Source organism: Lissotriton helveticus, chromosome 2_2 (assembly GCF_964261635.1).
Source record: "Lissotriton helveticus chromosome 2_2, aLisHel1.1, whole genome shotgun sequence".
NCBI lineage: Eukaryota > Metazoa > Chordata > Amphibia > Caudata > Salamandridae > Lissotriton > Lissotriton helveticus.
Window position 1 is genome coordinate 194,139,873 of NC_136060.1, and position 18,762 is coordinate 194,158,634.

The 18,762-nt window shown below is 47.0% G+C and overlaps 1 protein-coding gene across 1 annotated transcript in view; it reads right to left on the reverse strand.

The window, feature by feature from the left end:
* The window catches only part of PGM2 (phosphoglucomutase 2), a 368,921-nt gene that overhangs the window by 130,924 nt on the left and 219,235 nt on the right, over nucleotides 1–18,762 (reverse strand). The window lies entirely within an intron of this gene.

Genomic DNA, 18,762 nt, shown 5'->3' on the forward strand with positions numbered 1-18,762 from the left:
TCTATGTCCTAGGGTATAAGAGGATGCTGTAACAAAGGGGAACAATAGATTATGAGGGACTCGTGAGATGAGGGGTGGCAGTTTAGAAAAGATAACTGTAGATTGGGAGTTAAGCTGATGCACACAGCAAGAGCAGTTGAAAGTCACACAAAACATGCATAGTCAGTTGGTCAAAGATTAACCATCAGTATCATCTTCGCAATTGGAGGTCTTTACTACAGGGTGGATGGGGTACAGGTAAAAGTTATTAGGTATTCATTTCTTGATCCGCTGTCTCTAGATATCGTAAAGCCGTCGAGGGAACTACCCATACCACATGGTGCTATTTCCCCCCGGTTGACTTTAGCTCCCTATTCAGAGTTCTGCAGTGCAGAATGAGTACTAATGACCCAATACTCTGTATTTTACCTCGTTCGAATCAGCAAAACAAAGAATTGTGTGGTGCAAATGTTGTCAGGAATTACCCAATTAAATTTGTGTGAAATAAAACAGCCGGTCCAGTTCCAATTTGCCCACTGTTCTGTCAAATAGAGATTGTAAAACCAGTTTGTGGCCAATTTGACATCATCAGCCTATTTACAATGAGGAACTTAGGTAACATGAAATTTATCTAAAAGGTAGGGCAGACATACATTCAGGCATTTCTCAGGGTGAAGGAAAGATTTGCATCAAGCTTGCTTATCCACAAGCACATTAACAGCCAACTACAGTGACCTATGTGTACAGATAAGGAAACAGTTACTGGGTTTTACCTCAATAATAATGTATTATGCAATAGGTATTGTTAAAAACAACACATTCAGCACTGGAAAAGCTTAACAACAGAGGGCGATTCCCAAGAATATTTTTTTCATAATGGACCTGAAGAATGTGTTAAGATTGCCTAGTGGGGAAAATTGAACAGGAAAATCATGCCATACTTCGAATTAGTGCTACGCAAACAAATGATGGACTGAATGCTGAATAAAACATACGTTCACCCCCATTCAAGAGATCTGGGTTAAATCCATCGATCTTTTGCTCACCATGCCACCCCAGTTTAGACCCAGCCAGATCCTTGTGACTAGGGCTGAATGTTTGCATTGTCCAGCATTCCGTCCATCAATTGTTTCTTTTGCATATGTCGCCCTAAGTGGGAAGGGTATGCCTAGATGTGGGTCCCGTGCTCACTACACCACTGGATTCAAGCTAGCCTGGCTGATGAAGGGTGATGCCCTGAAACCGGGCCTAGGATGCTTGTTTCCGGTCTAGGGAGGACCTAGCCTGGCAGTTCGGGCTGGACTGTTCCTAAAGGAACAGGGTCAAGACTGATTTGCATATGGCTGGGTCCAAACTGGGGTGGTGTGGTGAGTAAAAGAATGATGGATTAAACCCATATCCTTGTGACTGGGGGTGAATGTTTGCATGGACCAGTATTCCGTCCATCAATTGTTTCTTTTGCATATGCTTAGGATTAGGGCATCACTATTTTCACTGATCATGGGAATGGGCAATAACAAAAAACAAATGACAGTCTCAAATGAACATAATTCCAACATGCAATAGTTGGCTGTGATAAATTGATAGCTTAGATCCTCTATAAATAAGAGCTATAAGGCAGCATAATATTTTCATTTAATTATGTGTACATATCCCTTTTCTGGAGTCAGGGTGAGTACAGCAATTCTCTGCCTAAATGACTTCATTAGGCAAGTGTGGTACAGTCAAAATTTGACATGAGTAGTGTGCGCATATCATCCTTGAGATGCAGGCAAGTGATGCTCCCCATCATCCTTGAGAAGGCAGACTTGACTTGAATGCAACACTAGTCCAAGGAGGATGCAAGAATCTTTTTATGTGCTTCTGGAGGCGGTCCCACGAGGAGCACTCCTTCAATGGAAAAACGCCTAGTCTTACTTTAGAGGTGGGGCAATGGACACATCTGTTGTCTGCCGTGTTGACAGACACGCGGAAGTAGCCTACGCGAGAAACCTTCCGGAGCATTCAGGAAGACATTTAGCCTTTTTGGTGAGACGGGGCTGTGTCACGCAGTTTATTAGCAGCAGTGCTGATACAAATACCCTATAGGAATACATAAGGAACTTGACAGGTACAAGATGCGACTTCTTGTCTGGGTGATTTGCTATTAACCATTCCATCATCTAGATGGAAATCGTACAGGTCTGAAAAATAGAGCAGGCAAGTGGAGGAAACTCTGAATGTCACACTTATAAGATTTTACAGGTCATCGTTCCTGCTGTATGACATTTGTATATCTTGGAGAACCCGTACAATATTTATTCTCAAGAGCTAGAAGAAAACTGTCGAGGTCAAAGAAAGAAGTATTAATCTTAACTACTCCTATTATGTATGTGCCTAAATGCCGAATTGTAGGGTACAGTCAAATTAGAAACCAGTTTTCCACAGACTAGTCAGATTCATAACTAATCAGGTCATTAACGGGGTTAGCTTACTTATGTGAAGGTAAAATTGTACTTATCATAAGTTTCCATATTTTGATTTCCTACCTTGCATCTTATTCTCACGTCGTCTTTTTAAATTTAGAATGGCTATGTAAAATATGTCACTACCTCCATCATTTTAAAATGAGGTAGGAGAACCCACTTTATTGTGGAAAAGGTGGGAGAAACTATTGGAGTCTTATTTAATAGGTACTGGGGGAGATCGCATTTCCTCAACATATTTAGTTGCATAATGTAGGAATACAAGGCAGAAAGCTTCTGATGAATTACCAGAACCTGATAGTGGTGAAAGGGTGTCAGGGAAAGGAGATGGAAAGAACAATTGTCAAGAAAGAGGGAACAAAGGGGTGGGGTAGGACTATGGTACATATACATCAGATGAAAGTACATTTACAACACATCTCTTCAAGCACAGAAACATAAAAAACAGGAAGATGTAAAACATCTCAAGGTCTGACTGCAACGCTGAATCAACAAGTATGAACATTCCTGCTGACCATTGACTCATAAGTATCCTTGTGGAGATGTTGATATTCTTCCGACTTAGGAATGTGGTATGTAGGGCACATGGCTAACCTATCAATGTTCCAGGCATGGCCGTTTTCCAAGATTACTACTTGCCGCTTGACTTGTTTAATCTTAAGAGGTCCGGAATATGCACTGAATTTAGTTTGCATGGTTGAAGGTTTCTTTACAAATACTCCATGGCCAACTTGCTAGTTGCACCGTGCAGTCACCCATTTGTTGTCATACAACATCTTATATTTGTTCTGGGGTAAACGTACTTTGCCTGTAATTTCCTCTCTAGCAACCTATGTTGCTACACCTCAAGTTAACTAATTTGGTCTTAGTCTGGAAACAGGTGCACATCCTTTGAGTGACACAAAAGGAGGAACTCCCAAAACAGCAATAGGTGTAATACGGTAGGACATTTCTCTTATAGTTGGATCTACTGAATTAACAGTCATATGAGCCAACTGTACAGCCCCCTTCAGCATTATATTTACTCTTTCTGCCAGACTATTGGGGTCTTAACATGACATATAGACACATTTTTTTTTTTTTTAGGAATAGCCTCATTTCCTCTGAGCAAAGTGAAGAACATTGTCCTTAACTATGGTCGTGGGAGTACCCTCTTTAGAAAAGGTGTCCAACAAGAAATCCAAAAGTGATTATGTATTATTGTTAATGATAGGTTTGACAGTCACCCAATTGGAATGGCTATCCACCATAACATATATCCAAAATAACAACCATTTGTCATGGACATTAGATAAATTGATAGGACCCATTATATATAAGACCAGTTTGTCCCACAGTTTAGACGGAAGTTTCACGGGGCAAAGGGGAGCTTTACAGATATTTTCTGACTTGTCTCTAGCACTACAATGAGAACAATCCTTCACTTTGTTCTCAACCATGGATTCTACAGGGGGGAAATCAGTGTTCTGTTCTGATTTTGGTTTTGGTTTTAGTCAAATGTCCTTCATGAGCTGGGCCAACAATATGTGCTCGCATATCCCTCTGTGACACTATCATATCAGATTTTAAAACTAGGTCCACATCAATAGAGAAGTCGCTCTGTACATCCCAAAACAGTAGTAGATCATCTGATACATTTCTTACATTTATCAGGCCAACCATTTAAGATCATATGCTCTACTTCACTCAAGGTTTTGTCATCCTTAGTGCACTTTTCACAATTCTCACTAATGTGTGAATGTCAATAGCTAACACTGATTCTTCAGGTAGTTTAGTCTCGCATGCATACAGTTATACAGGCATGCGAGAAAGACAATCAGAAGCGTAGCAGATTTCTCCTGGGACATGTTCTATCTTGAAATTATAACACCACCCATTTGGAAATATGTTATGTCGTACTTTCAATTGTCTCAGTGGTAAACACTGACATCAGTGATATATGATCTCTCCTTAAAGTAAAATGAAGACCCCACAGATACAATTAAGAATGGTTGATAGTGCAATAACACACCAATGCTACCTTCTCTACTTTAGAGTAGTTGAGGCAGCGTCCTTAGGTGTTGTTGAAGCAAAGGCTATAGACCTTTCCTTCCAGTGTACATATTGGGATAAGGTAGCCCCCAGGCCCTGGTTATGGACATCAGTAGTGAGTAGTGAGTACAGTCTTACATTTTACATCAACATTACCGATGTGGGGAGAGCTTATGACTGCCTCATTGATCTTAATGAACTATCCTGGTATTCCTTGTTCCATTCAAAATAACCTCCCCTTTTTAATAAAGATGTTAGCGGGTGCATTTGATCAGCTAAATTCGGAACACATTTGGCCATATATACTACCAACCCTAGGAATGATTTAAGCTCTTACTTGTTTGTGGGAGCCAGTGCTAGTTTTACTGAGTCTCCCAAACTGTAATTAAGTTTAATTTCTTCCCCAGAGATGACATTTCCTAAGTCTTCAACCGACCTGACACCTATTTTGCATTTTTCCCATTTTGATAGTGAAACCAGCGTTTTCAAGGTTGGTTAAGACTTCTATCAGAGTACTGGTGTACTCTTCTTCCGACGCTCCATATATTAAAATATCTTATTAGAAGCTTAGGACATTCTGTATGCCTTGTAAAATGTGTTGCATACTATGGTGGAAGACTGCTGCAGCAGATGCTATACTAATTGGGTCTTGGTTGTCTGGAGGGAGTAAGATCTCCTTGAAGAGTTGTGCACATGGTGAAGGCTATGCATAGTACGAGCGTGGCCACAAAATGGGACTTGGATGCTTGGAGGGAGTGTGCTCTCTGTGAAGAGCTCTGTTTAGGGTGAAGGCTGTATACAGTAGGAGTTTAACCACCTAACAGGGCTGGAGTGTCTGGAGGAAGTGGGCTCTTCATGAAGAGTGTTGTACAGTGTGAAGGCTGTAGGTAGTAGGAGTTGAGTTGAGTTGAGTTGAGTTGAGGGAGAATTTGTATAGCGCTACTATGCTCAAGGGTGTCAAGGCGCTAAGGACGGAATGAGAAGCTGTGTGGTGGAAAAGCGGGAGGGGAGGTCAGTGGTAGGCCTGCCTGAAGAGCCAAGTCTTCAGAGCCTTTCGGAAGAGGGGGTGGGAAGTGAGTTCCTTAATCTCAGCCGGAAGAGTATTCCAAATTTTAGGAGCACAGGAGCTGAAAGCTCTGTCATCCCATCTGGCTTTGCTGGTTTTAGGAACAGACAAAAGATGTTTGTTGGCTGAACGAAGTGCCCTGCCGGGGACATACGGGGTCACCAGGGGTTTGATGTCTTCAGAGCCGAGCCCGTGCAAAGCACGATGGGTGAGACATAGAACTTTGAACTCTATTCTGGCCTGGATTGGAAGTGAGTGAAGGTCCTTCCAAATAAAGGTGGCTGAGGCGAGTTTCGGGGCATCAGTAACAAACCGAGCTGCTGCGTTTTGAACTGTTTGCAAACGCTGTACCTGGGATTTGTTGATTCCCAGGTACAACGAGTTACAGTAATCTAGCCTTGAGGAGATTAGGGCAGTCGTAACCAATTTACGGGCATCGGTGGAAAGATAATGTACTAATTTCCTCAAGGTTCTAAGAACACCACAGCAGGTAGAGGTCGTTCTGCTGACTTGTTTTTGGAAGGAGAGTTTGGTATCAAAAATGACGCCTAGATTCCGAGCAGACTGAGAGGGCGATGGACAGGCTCCAAGGGAGGGAGGCCACCAGTTCATTGACCAGATCTCCTCCTTGCCTCCGAAGATCAGCACCTCCGTTTTTTCCCCATTCAATTTAAGGGAATTCCTCACCATCCAGTTTGCAACCGCTTCCATGCAATTCTTAAAGTTTCGGGCTGTGATATCAACAGTTTGAGAAAGAGAGACCATAATCTGAGTGTCATCAGCATAGGAGTGAACTTCCAGCCCAAAAGATCTTACAAGCCTGGCAAGGGGTGTGATGTAAATGTTAAAAAGCGTGGGACTCAGGGACAAGCCCTGAGGCACCCCGCACTGCACAGGTTTAGCTGGGGAAAGAAAGTCACCCAGCTTGACCCTCTGTGCACGGCCATCCAGGAAAGATTTTAAAAGACTAAGTGCAGGTCCATCCACTCCTATCTCCTTGAGCCGTTCGACTAAGATGGAGGGGGATAGGGTGTCGAAAGCGGCAGTAAGGTCGAGCAGGACCAGAAGTGTAGTCTGGCCACTGTCGACCTTAGCACGGATGTTATTGGTGACAACTGTCAGGGCGGACTCGGTGCTGTGAGACCTGCGAAAGCCGTGCTGAGAGGGATCGAGATGGCTGGAGTTCTCCAAAAAGGCACTCAGATGGTGATTTAAGTGGGCCTCTAGCATTTTTGCGGGTGCTGGGAATAGTGAGATGGGCCGAAAGTTTTTAAGGATTCTAGGATCAAGCGAGGCCTTTTGAAGAAGGGGCTTAACTATGGCCATTTTCCAAAGGATCGGGAAAGCACATTGAAGGATGGCCAAATTGATGACTTCCAGGAACACAGGGAGTAGGACATCTCTGCACTCTTTGAAGACCTTCAGATGGCAGGGAGCAAGGGGAGAACCTGATTTAAGCCTATCCAAGTACACATTGAGTTGCTCTAACGTGATCAGGGGGAAAGTAAGAGAGCTACCCTGTGGTGACTCTGTGGGGTCATCTGTGGCAGTATAAGGCGGTGGGGCAGGGGGGGATCCTAGTTCTTGGTTGCGAGCTTTTAAGCTGGAGTGAATGTCAGCTATCTTTGTGTGGAAAAAGGTGGATATCTGGTCACAAAGCTCCTGGGATTCTGTTACCAGATTAGGGGCTTGCAGGACTGACAAAGAGTCAACAATTTTGAACAGTTCCCTGGAGGAGGTGAGGGAGGCAGTCAGTTTAGAGAAATGTAATTTCTTTTCTGCGAGCACCGCAGTTTTATAATCTTTGAGTAGGAGTTTGTGTTTAATCTTTTCATCTGGGTCCAGATTGACTCTCCAGAGCCTCTCTTGTCTCCTACATCCCTGCCTCAGTGATCTAAGAGTATCGGAGTACCAAGGGGTCGAGGGACGCTTCCTAGCGGAATAAGTCTGTTTGACCGGAGCCAGTTTATCCACCGCTTTTAGAATAGCATTATGTAGATCAGAAGCTGCAGAGTCAATGTCATTTGTAGGTGATTGGGGTTGGGTGGGCAGAAGGGGAGCTAATAGATGACTAGCGCTCTGAAATTTCTTTTGGATTCCCACCTACAGGGGTTTGCTAATGGGATGGGATGGCTGGAATATATAAAATCCAGGGGGATGGCCATATGGTCTGACCAGGACAGAGGAAGGGGGATCCCGGACTCTACCCTGGGGTCTTTGGTAAAGACCCCATCCAGGGTGTGACCGGCTAAGTGTGTGGGGCCCTCTACTATCTGGTTTAGACCGAAGGAAGCCAAAGAGTCCATCAGGGAGGCAGTATCTGTGGAGTCCTCTATATCTAAATGAAAGTTAAAATCTCCAAGAATGGTAAGATTTGGTCTATCAATGTGGGGTTCAAGCAGCTTAAGAAGCTTCTGAACGAAGGGAGGCCGGGGGCCAGGGGGCCTGTAAATCAGGATCCCCGCAAAGGAGATTGAGGGGGAGGGGTTGAGCACAAAATAAAGAGCCTGAAAGGAGTCAGATGGCGAAGAAAGGTGCTCAGTTCTGCATCTTGTAGAAGATCTATGTAAGATGCCCAGCCCTCCACCGATTCGCCCAACTCTGTCCATTCTGGACAACGAATAACCCTCCGGGATAGCATCAAGGAGTTCAGGTCCAGAGTGATCTGCTGCCCAGGTCTCCGTAACGAAGACCCAGGGAGGTTTCTTGTTAGAAGTAAAGTCTCTGAAGGCGAGATTATTTTTAATTAGGGATCTAGTGTTCATAAGGAACCCAGTCTCTTTACTAGGCTGGGGAAGCTTGTGCCTTCCCGGTCTCGAGTGTCTGCTTCGGGGGACATGGAGGCGGGGCCAGCCTCCTTTCCCGTGCATAAGCACTTAAGGGCCCCTGGAAAGCCCTCGGGAGGGACCGTATGATGACAAGGTATCACTGAGGGTTTCAAGGACAGCAAGGTGTGTACTGAATAAGTGCATCTACCGTGGATGGGAGGATCAAGCTGGGCAGCCTGGCCGGCTTCCGGCGCTTCCTCAGCGCTGACGGGCGCAGACGGGCAGGACTCTGGCACGACTCCGGCGCAGGTCCGGCGCGTCCGCTGGTCGCGTCCGCTGCGCGGAGGCATGCCCGTCCCCTTATGTACGCGACTAGAGCGCGTCACAGCACTCCAGCACACCCAATATGTCTGCCGTGAAAATCCTGGCCGGGACCACCTCGACAGCGTCAACGCTCGGCTGCGAGTGGCCCGGGCAGCAGGGAGGTAAAGGAAGGGGAGTAAAGGCTTTGCAATCAAGCCTGAACCCTTGGAAATAAGTTTTAAAATTCGTTCGTTTTTAAAAGCAATCGGACTAACAACATGCACAACCTCCCGGCTTCCGCCTCAAGAGGATACACACACACAAACAGCTATCAGGCGCTTGGCTCAGAGGGAACCCTTATGTACGAGACTAGAGCGCGTCACAGTACTCCAGCACACCCAATATGTCTGCTGTGAAAATCCTGGCCGGGACCACCTCGACAGCGTCAACGCTTGGCTGCGAGTGGCCCGGGCAGCAGGGATGTAAAGGAAGGGGAGTAAAGGCTTTGCAATCAAGCCTGAACCCTTGGAAATAAGTTTTAAAATTCGTTCGTTTTTAAAAGCAATCGGGCTAACAACATGCACAACCTCCCGGCTTCCGCCTCAAGAGGATACACACACACAAACAGCTATCAGGCGCTTGGCTCAGAGGGAACCCTTATGTACGCGACTAGAGCGCGTCACAGCACTCCAGCACACCCAATATGTCTGCCGTGAAAATCCTGTCCGGGACCACCTCGACAGCGTCAACGCTCGGCTGCGAGTGGCCCGGGCAGCAGGGAGGTAAAGGATGGGGAGTAAAGGCTTTGCAATCAAGCCTGAACCCTTGGAAATAAGTTTTAAAATTCGTTCGTTTTTAAAAGCAATCGGGCTAACAACATGCACAACCTCCCGGCTTCCGCCTCAAGAGGATACACACACACAAACAGCTATCAGGCGCTTGGCTCAGAGGGAACCCTTATGTACGAGACTAGAGAGCGTCACAGCACTCCAGCACACCCAATATGTCTGCTGTGAAAATCCTGGCCGGGACCACCTCGACAGCGTCAACGCTTGGCTGCGAGTGGCCCGGGCAGCAGGGCGGTAAAGGAAGGGGAGTAAAGGCTCTGCAATCAAGCCTGAACCTTTGGAAATAAGTTTTAAAATTTGTTCGTTTTTAAAAGCAATCGGGCTAACAACATGCACAACCTCCCGGCTTCCGCCTCAAGTGGATACACACACACAAACAGCTATCAGGCGCTTGGCTCAGAGGGAACCCTTATGTACGCGACTAGAGCGTGTCACAGCACTCCAGCACACCCAATATGTCTGCCGCGAAAATCCTGCCCGGGACCACCTCGACAGCGTCAACGATCGGCTGCGAGTGGCCCGGGCAGCAGGGAGGTAAAGGAAGGGGAGTAAAGGCTTTGCAATCAAGCCTGAACCCTTGGAAATAAGTTTTAAAATTCGTTCGTTTTTAAAAGCAATCGGGCAAACAACATGCACAACCTCCCGGCTTCCTCCTCAAGAGGATACACACACACACAAACAGTTTGGTTGTCTGGAGGTATGAGACTCTTCATGAAAATTCATGCACATTGCGAAGGACGTGCGTAGTAGGGGCTTGGCCACCTACTATTGCTAGAGTAGGGGTTCACCCCCTTAACTAATAAACCAATTTCTCACATTGGTGTTCAGTGCTGGGAAATTTAGTATCCAGTTCTGCTACACAATGATATTTGAGAAGCTCAGTTGTGCCACACATTACCTATGGAGTAATGCTCAAATATCAGAGTGCCAGGCACTGAGAGGGGTTCAAAGATTTGGTTGGGTAACCCTCAGACATGGAAGAGGAAAGCCCCTGCACACGCTGATGACTGGTTAATGTATTAACTGTGTTTATTATGACCAGTATACCTTTTGAATGTAGTGATGATGGAGATGGCTTTCACACAGTGGTCCTATCAGAGTGCTGCAGACAATAGTATTATTTGAACCCCAGAACTACACACTAGGCTTTTATGAGGAGGGCTCTTCTCTAGATATTTAGGAACTACAACAGGTACAACACCACAGATCTGGGTGAAGGGGTGCACCCTGTTTCTTGGGATGTAGCAGGTGTGGGGGCTCCAGGTATTTATTGTGTTTGCCGTAGCAAGGCCGTTTTCCAGTGAGGGAGCCCATCTGAGTCATTAATTTTACAGAATATTCCCTGCCATTGGAACAAACTACTGGAACGGTGAGGCAGGAGGGTCCCCAGAAGTAGTGACCACCCTATGGGTTCCCGGCAGGAGGGTGAGGGTCCCGAGAAATTTTCCTGAAGTGGGGCGGGGGTGCGAGAAAGTTGTGGTTTCTTTGGTCCCCATAGATTATGTGGTGTGTATTTATTTATTTATAGTTTTGTAGAGCGCGTAGTCACCCAATGGGTATCCCAGCGCTGAACCTTGTTACTCACTAAGGGGTGTAGTCAGGGGAATACCAGATTAGGGAAAGAGTAGGGTTTTGAGTGCTTTTCTGAACCGAAGGAGGTTGGGTTCTGTTCTAAGGCTCAGAGGGAGAGCATTCCACTTCTTGCCAGTGTTAACCGAGAAGCGGCGACCACCTATCCGGGCCTTTTTCACCTTAGGGATCGTGATGAGGTTTCCATGCTCCGAGCGAAGCGCTCTCGTGGGTCTGTAGGGACTGATCCAGTTGTTAAGTATGGGCGGGCCGGTATTGTGGAGAACCTTGTGGGCGAGACAGAGGGCCTTGAAAGCGACCCTTTCCCTAATAGGGAGCCAGTGCAACTTCCTAAGTGCGGGCTTGGCAGATGATCTGGCCGGGGTGTTAGTTAGGAGTCGGGCTGCGGCGTTTTGGGCTTTTTGCAGGGTATGAAGGGTGGATTCAGGGGCGCCCAGGTAGATGGCATTGCTGTAGTCCAGCCTGGATAAAATTAGGCCCTGGATCAGCATAAGACGCGACTGGAAAGGTAGTAGTGGAATTACCTTCCTGCAAGACTTAAGTAGACCGTAGCATATGCCGGCTGTCTTTCTTGCCTGGGTCCCAAAGGTAAGGTCCGCCTCAAGCCACACTCCGAGACTTTTTACCTCCTTCTTGGGGGTGGGGGGTTCCCCCATGCAGGCGGGCCAGATGTTAGAGGGGAGGCTCATAGTTTTTTGTCCTAGGAGCAGGATCTCCGTTTTGGAGCCGTTTAGCTTCAAAGCGGAGTCGCTCATCCACTTATGTACGCTGGAGAGGCAGTCGTGGAGGTTAGAGGGCTCAAGCTTGGGGTGGGAGAGTGTCACCACCAGTTGTGTATCGTCAGCATAGCTGACGATAGTGACTCCAAAGGGTGAGACAAGTTCCTCCAGTGGGGCCATGTAAACGTTAAACAACGTAGGGCTCAGGGAAGAGCCCTGAGGCACGCCGCACTGGAGGGGGATGGAGGGGGAGCGGCTTTCGCCTTCCCATACTTGGTAGGAGCGTCGGGAGAGAAAAGACGATAGCCACTTCAGTGCTCTGCCCTTGACCCCGATATTCTCGAGACGGTGGGTTAGGACCTGGTGACTAACCGTGTCAAAGGCCGCACTTAGGTCTAGGAGGACCACTGCCACTGATCCTCCTGTGTCGATGATTTCCCTAGTTCTTTCTACGGCCACGAGGAGGGCAGTGTCCGTGCCCTGACCTGGTCTGAAGCCTGTCTGTGAGTCGTTGAGGAGATGGTTTGACTCAAGATAGTGGGACAGCTTTTTGTTCGCGAGTTTCTCGGCGACTTTACCTATCCACGGGAGGAGTGAGATAGGTCTGTAGTTGGACAGGTCTGTGGGGTCGAGCGACGGTTTCTTAAGGAGCGCTTTGACGACAGCTTCCTTCCAGTTGGAAGGGACCTCTCCCTGTTCCAACGAGATGTTAATCAGGGCTGTCAGTTGGGGAACTATGGTCTGCGTGATGTTTTTGGCGAAGCGTATGGGGACAGGGTCGCTAGGGGCTCCGCTCTTGGTTGAAGTGAGTATGACCCTTACTTCCTGTTCTGTAACTGGGCCAAGTGACTCCAAAAAGGGTTTGTTGGCGGGGGGCAACGGCTCTCTGACTCTCTCTGAGGGGTCAGAGTTGGCGGGCGGGAGGGAGGTGAGAATTTTATTAATTTTATCGTGGAAGAAATTGGCCAGCTTAGCACATTTTTCCTCAGCGGCTTTGGGGTCCATGGGTTTCTGAGGGGGGTCCGGGACATGAAGGAGTTCTTTGAGAATAGAAAAGGTCTCCTTGGATGAACTAGAGGAGTCTTTTATTCTTTCCTCATAGTAAGTCCTTTTGGCGTCTTGTAGGGCTCGTTTGTATGCTTTCATGGAGTAGTGGTATGCACTTTTCTCTTCTGTTGATTTGGTTTTTCTCCATGTGCGTTCTGCCTTTTTGCATTGTTTTTTCAGAGCGGTAAGGGCGGATGTGTACCAGGGAGCGGGGCTAAGTCTTTTGACGTGTTTGAGCGTGCTGGTCAATGGAATGGAGCTATCATGGGGTCGGACTAGCCAGTCCATGAATTCTCTGTCCGCGGTGTTTGGGTCCGTGGACAAGGGGGCGATGGTATCGCGTAATTTAGTTTCCCATTCCTCAGGTAGTAACTTGTGCCAACGTCTGGCTAGTATCCTTGTTTTATGTTTGAGCGCTGGTGTCATTTCGAGTGACCAGTGCATGAGGATCAGCATATGGTCTGTCCAAGGTAGGGGAGTGGGGTCTTGGGCGTACAGGTTCCCGATGTTGGAGAATATGGGGTCCAGGAGTTGACCTTTCTCATGAGTGGCTTTGGGGTTTTGCAAATGGAGGTCAGCTGTAGCGAGGTCAGCGAGCAGGTTTGCTGCGGTATTGTCCGTGGGGTCCAGAAAGTGCATGTTAAGGTCCCCTAAGAGGAGGAAGTTAGAAACTGAGATAGTCTTGAGTAAGATGTGGTCCATCAAAGTATTGGTGAATTCGCCTAGAGTGCCAGGTGGCCGGTACACCAACAGCCCCGAAAGGGAGGTAGATGGTGAGATCTGGATTATAAAGTGGCAGTTCTCGCAATCTTTGACAGTTCCGGACTCGATTCTACATTTAAGGTGGTTTTTGTAGAGTATGGCTAATCCGCCACCTCTGCCGATTGGTCTATTTAAGCAGCATATTTGGTAACCGGGGGGTGTTGCGTTAGCCACATCGAAGTCACTGTGCGGGGTCAACCAAGTTTCCGTCAGAAACAGTAAATCCAGCATGGAGTCCTGGATGAGGATGTTGATTTCGTGGGCATGTTTAACTAAGGATCTGCAATTCAGAAGGCCGAACCGGAGTCCCTGCTGGCGTTCCGTTTCCTCAGGTGTGCTGCAGAGGGTGCATCCTATAAAGGGAGTGTCTTCCTTGTGGACGTATTTGCACTGGCGATGTTTTTCCAGGTTCCAGGCAAGCAGTGAACCTCTGGTGTATGAGATGCGGTTTTGCGGATTGGGCATAGTGGCTGGGCCTAAGGCCGTCTGGGCCCGGACGGGCCCAGACGGGCTTGCCTTTGGCGCGCCTTCGGCGCGCCCGCTGCGCCCGTCCGCTGCGCGTCCGGTGATTGCACATCTTTTATGGGTAAGGACAGGGGCGGGTGGGCGTGGCCTCAGAGTGGGCGTGGCCTCTCTCCCTCGCCGTCAATGGCGGCAGAATTGTTTGTTTCCTGCGTTTAAAGTTGCAGCGAAGGGGTCGCTGTTTTGGCGATTCTGGCCCCGCTCCAGAGGTGGTAGACGGGTGAGAGAGTTTTAAAAAGTACAAGAATAGCTTGTAGCTGGAGTTATCCAAGAATGGCCCATAATGATTGGTGTCTATATCGAATTTCATTTACACAGGGTTATTAATGATAGTGGAATGTTGACGGCTTTATCATATATGGTCAAACTTGGACAAAGCCAAGAGCCCTATATGCTATTGTAATGGCCCTTAACACAGCCAGTAGGCTTACCTTATTTATAGTAATACCCCTTTGCGCACAACCAGTAGGCTTGTCTTATTTAAAGTGATACTCCTATACAGTGATATTTTACCTGGTACCCTTAGGGTCAAAGATGATTTAAGAGTGTCACTAAGATATTTCTATCTGTTTTACACATATATTTGTAAATGAATGCATAGTATTTAGTAGTGTGTGTCGTAACTGTACTTTTCTTTTCTTAAAAAAAAAAAAAATATATAAGACTGGACAATCATTTATTGAGTATTGTTTTATAGTGCCCCTTCATTATGATTACAAGCCCACACCAACTCCCTTAAGTAGGCCTTACACTCCCAGTAAGGGGAACTTGTGCACCTATTACTTCCCCAAGACTCACATTCTTCACACGGACTGTGTCTAGTAGGGGCCTGCCCTCCTATTGGGGCTTACATCTCTTGAGGGAGTAGGCTCTAAACACAGTCTGCACACTGAACACTGTCCGTGTGTAGTAGAGACTTGCTCACCTAATAGCATTAGCTTGTCTGGAGAAAGGGGACTCTGTGCATAGTCAGCGCCCTGATGCATTCTCATGAATCTTCACTAAACGTTCCCCAAAACAAAGTTCATTCACCTCAGCTTCTTCCAGGAATGCTTTGTGCAAATTGGTAAAGCAAGGGCCAAGAAAAAGGATGGTGAAGGGGTGGTCCCAAAACATTAATTTCCCATGTTAATACCCATAGGAAACATCTGTTGCAGCTTCAGAAAAAAACCTGAATGTAATTATAGTTACTTTAGGACAGGAGTTTCTCTAATAATAATAATCTTTATTTAGATATTACACAGATATCTTTAAAAGAAACTTAAAAAGTTCATATTATGTAAAAGCTATTAAAATTGGGAGAAAGCAAGTGAACGCTTCGGTGGCTGTTATAACAAGCATTTACAATGCAATAGGTCTCGCATTATTAAAGTTTGAGCTATTGGCATTGTAAATGACAATGCCTTTTCTTCATTTGCATCGTTGCGTAAACAAGCACTTTGCACTTATAGTCCATGCTTATGAGAAGCAAGGCTTGTAGTGTAGTTCCTATTATCCCAATAGGCTCTGCACATTGGAATAATACCTTCAATAGTATAGGCCTAGACCAGACGTTAACTAGGTCTACTACTGTCGATATTAGACTTAAAGTTTTGGGTTTGCCAGCTAGCTCAGAGTTCACTAGAAACTTTCTTGAATAGGCAAGGAGGAGTTGAACCTCCCTGGATAGACAAGAAGGGATTTAGTTTCTGACAACCATAGAACATGACAACTTTGCTCTCCCCTAATCAAGAGTGTATCTCTAGAGTGGTGTGAAAACAAAAGGCAATTTATTTTACTCAGTCAGTACGTGCATTCTTAGTCTCACCAGATTGTAGAGAAAAGGAAGAGACGGGCGTGTTCAATAAAAGATGGTATTTATTGATCAGTCTCTTTTCACATACACGAGAAATGGATCGATATTATTGCAATACTTATGGTTAAGTAAAGTGCATACATTAAAAGCAGAAGTATAAAATAATACTGTAAAAACATTTATATGGTTTCTAAGCCATATGAAGGTTTAAAATGAATAAAATAGATACATACACATATACATTTGACTAATCGTACTCAACTGGTGTTTCTAACTACGCCTACCCCAGTGTACCTGACATAAGCCTAATACGTGGGCGGGAATAGAAAGTTACAGTTTAAGTTAAGTTTGTTTTTGCCAAGTGACTGACTAAAGAATTCTCTGCGAGGGGTTATTCAGTTCTGTACCTGGAATCTAGGATGAATGAGGGATGGTATCTCTCGTCTCTGGTCTCGATATTCCAGGCTGCCTGCGAGGGCTACCCGGAAGCGCCGGAGCTGGATTTCTCGGCAGGAGAAAAGGCAGCTTCTCGTTCTCAGCGCGTCAGGAAGGCGGGGCTGCGCCAGCGTGGTCTGCTCTGCTCTGGGCTTCGGCAAGTCTGGCTGCTCCGATCTCGTCACCACCGCGTGTGTTTGCATAGGGCAATATCGGTAATATTTATACCTTTAAGGTGCCGAGATTGACGTAAGGATGGACATAGATACGTCAATAAGGATGTCATACGACTTGGTCGTTAGCACATTCTTTTGCTGAAGTTCTCGATGAAATCAAAACAATGGCCGCAGGGTTTTTCCCAGGTTGTCATAGGTTTGATTTGTTTTGAGAACTCCGTATGCCTTATCAGGGGCTGGAGGAATATCGCTTGTCTAATTAGATGGCAAGCGTTATGACCTAATCAGATAACACGTTCCTGTGCCGTAGTGTGGCTTAATCAGATAACGGTTCCTGCATCATGGGGGTTTTCTGCATCATGGGCTGGCTGCTAGTTAACTTGTTAACCAGAATAGGGTCAGGAATAGGGGGATCGATACAGAACCTATAGGAATACATCACAGGCTGGAAGTCTCTTTTACTGCCAGCTTTGCTCATTGTAAGCAAGGAATATACGTTTAAAGTGCGTGTTTATGCACCTATTGCAGGTTTTAAAAACAATGAATAAAAGACATTGTCATTTACAATGCCAATTGCTCCAACTTTAATAATGCGAGACCTATTGCATTGTAAATGCTTGTTAAGGTGTATGTTGTCCGCCAAACTCAAAATAAGCCTCTTGGTCTGTACCTTATAGGTCGCTTCACCCCTCTCTCTCCCCGCTCCCAGGGTGAAGCATCAGCTCTTGGATGACTTTATTGACACACCCGAGTGGACCAGAGACAGCAATGTCAGGAAGCAAGAGCATTGAGGTGCAGGTAGAACATAGATAGATAGAATGAGGGCGATAGATAGAGTGAGGGCGATAGAGTGAGGGCGATAGAGTGAGGGCGATAGATAGAGTGAGGGCGATAGATAGAGTGAGGGCGATAGATAGAGTGAGGGCGATAGATAGAGTGAGGGCGATAGATAGAGTGAGGGCAATAGATAGAGTGAGTGAGGGCGATAGATAGAGTGAGTGAGGGCAATAAAGTGAGGGCGATAGAGTGAGGGCGGTAGGAGTGTGTGTGTGGGGGGGTTGTGTGGGGGGGTTGTGTGTGTGGGTTGTTTGTTTGGGGGTTGTGTGTGTGGTTGTGAAGGTGGGGTGTTGTGTGTGTATGGTTGTGTGTGTGTGGTTTTGTGTGTGTGTGTGTGGGGGGGGTGTGTGGTTGTGTGTGGGGGGTTGTGTGTGGGGTTGTATGTGTATGGTTGTGTGTGGGGTGTGTGTGTGGGGTTGTGTGTGTGGGGTTGTGTGTGTGGGGTTGTGTGTGTGGGGTGTGTGTGTGGGGTTGTGTGTGTGGGGTGTGTGTGTGGGGGTGTGTGTGTGGGGTTGTGTGTGTGGGGTTGTGTGTGTGGGGTGTGTGTGTGGGGGGTTGTGTGTGTGTGTGGCAGTGTGTGTGGGTGTGTGTGTGGGGCGTTGGGTATGTGTGGGGGTTGTGTGTGTAGGGTTGTGTGTGGGGTGTTGTGTGTGTGGGTGTGTGTGGCGGGGGTTGTGTGTTTGGGGTGTGTGGGGGGTGTGTGTGGTTGTGTGTGTGGACTTTGTGTGGGGTTGTGTGTGTGGGGGGTTGTGTGTGTGTGGGGGGGGTGAGTGTGGGGGGGGGTGAGTGTGGGGTGTGTGTGTGTGGGGGGTTGTGTGTGTGGGGGGGGGGTGAGTGTGGGGGGTTGTGTGTGTGTGGGGGGGTGAGTGTGGGGGGTGTGTGTGTGGGGGGTCTGGGTGTGTGTGTGGGGTTGTGTGTGGGGATTTGTGTGTATGTGGGGTTGTGTGTGGGGGTTGTTTGTGGGGTTGTGTGGGTGTGGGGTTGTGTGTATGTGGGGTTGTGTGCGTGTGTGTAGGGTTGTGTGTGGGGGTTGTGTGTGTGGGGTTGAGTGTGTGGGGTTGTGTGTGTGGGGTTGTGCGTGGGGGGTTGTGCGTGGGGGGTTGTGCGTGGGGGGTTGTGCGTGGGGGGTTGCGTGTGTGTGGTTGCGTGTGTGTGGTTGCGTGTGTGTGGTTGCGTGTGTGTGGGGGGTTGTGTGTGTGTGGAGTTGTGTGTGTGTGTGGCAGCCGGTCAGCAGCCTGTCTAGGACACAACAAAATAATGTGTATGTGTGACAACAGTTTTGCAGATTAAACAGTTACAAGAAAACATCCTTTGCACACAACATATAGTGGGCGATGGAAGACTGAGTAATAAAATGTGCAATCAACAATGGCTGTCTTCAAGTTAAGTTTTTACACCTTACAGTGATTGGAAATTAGC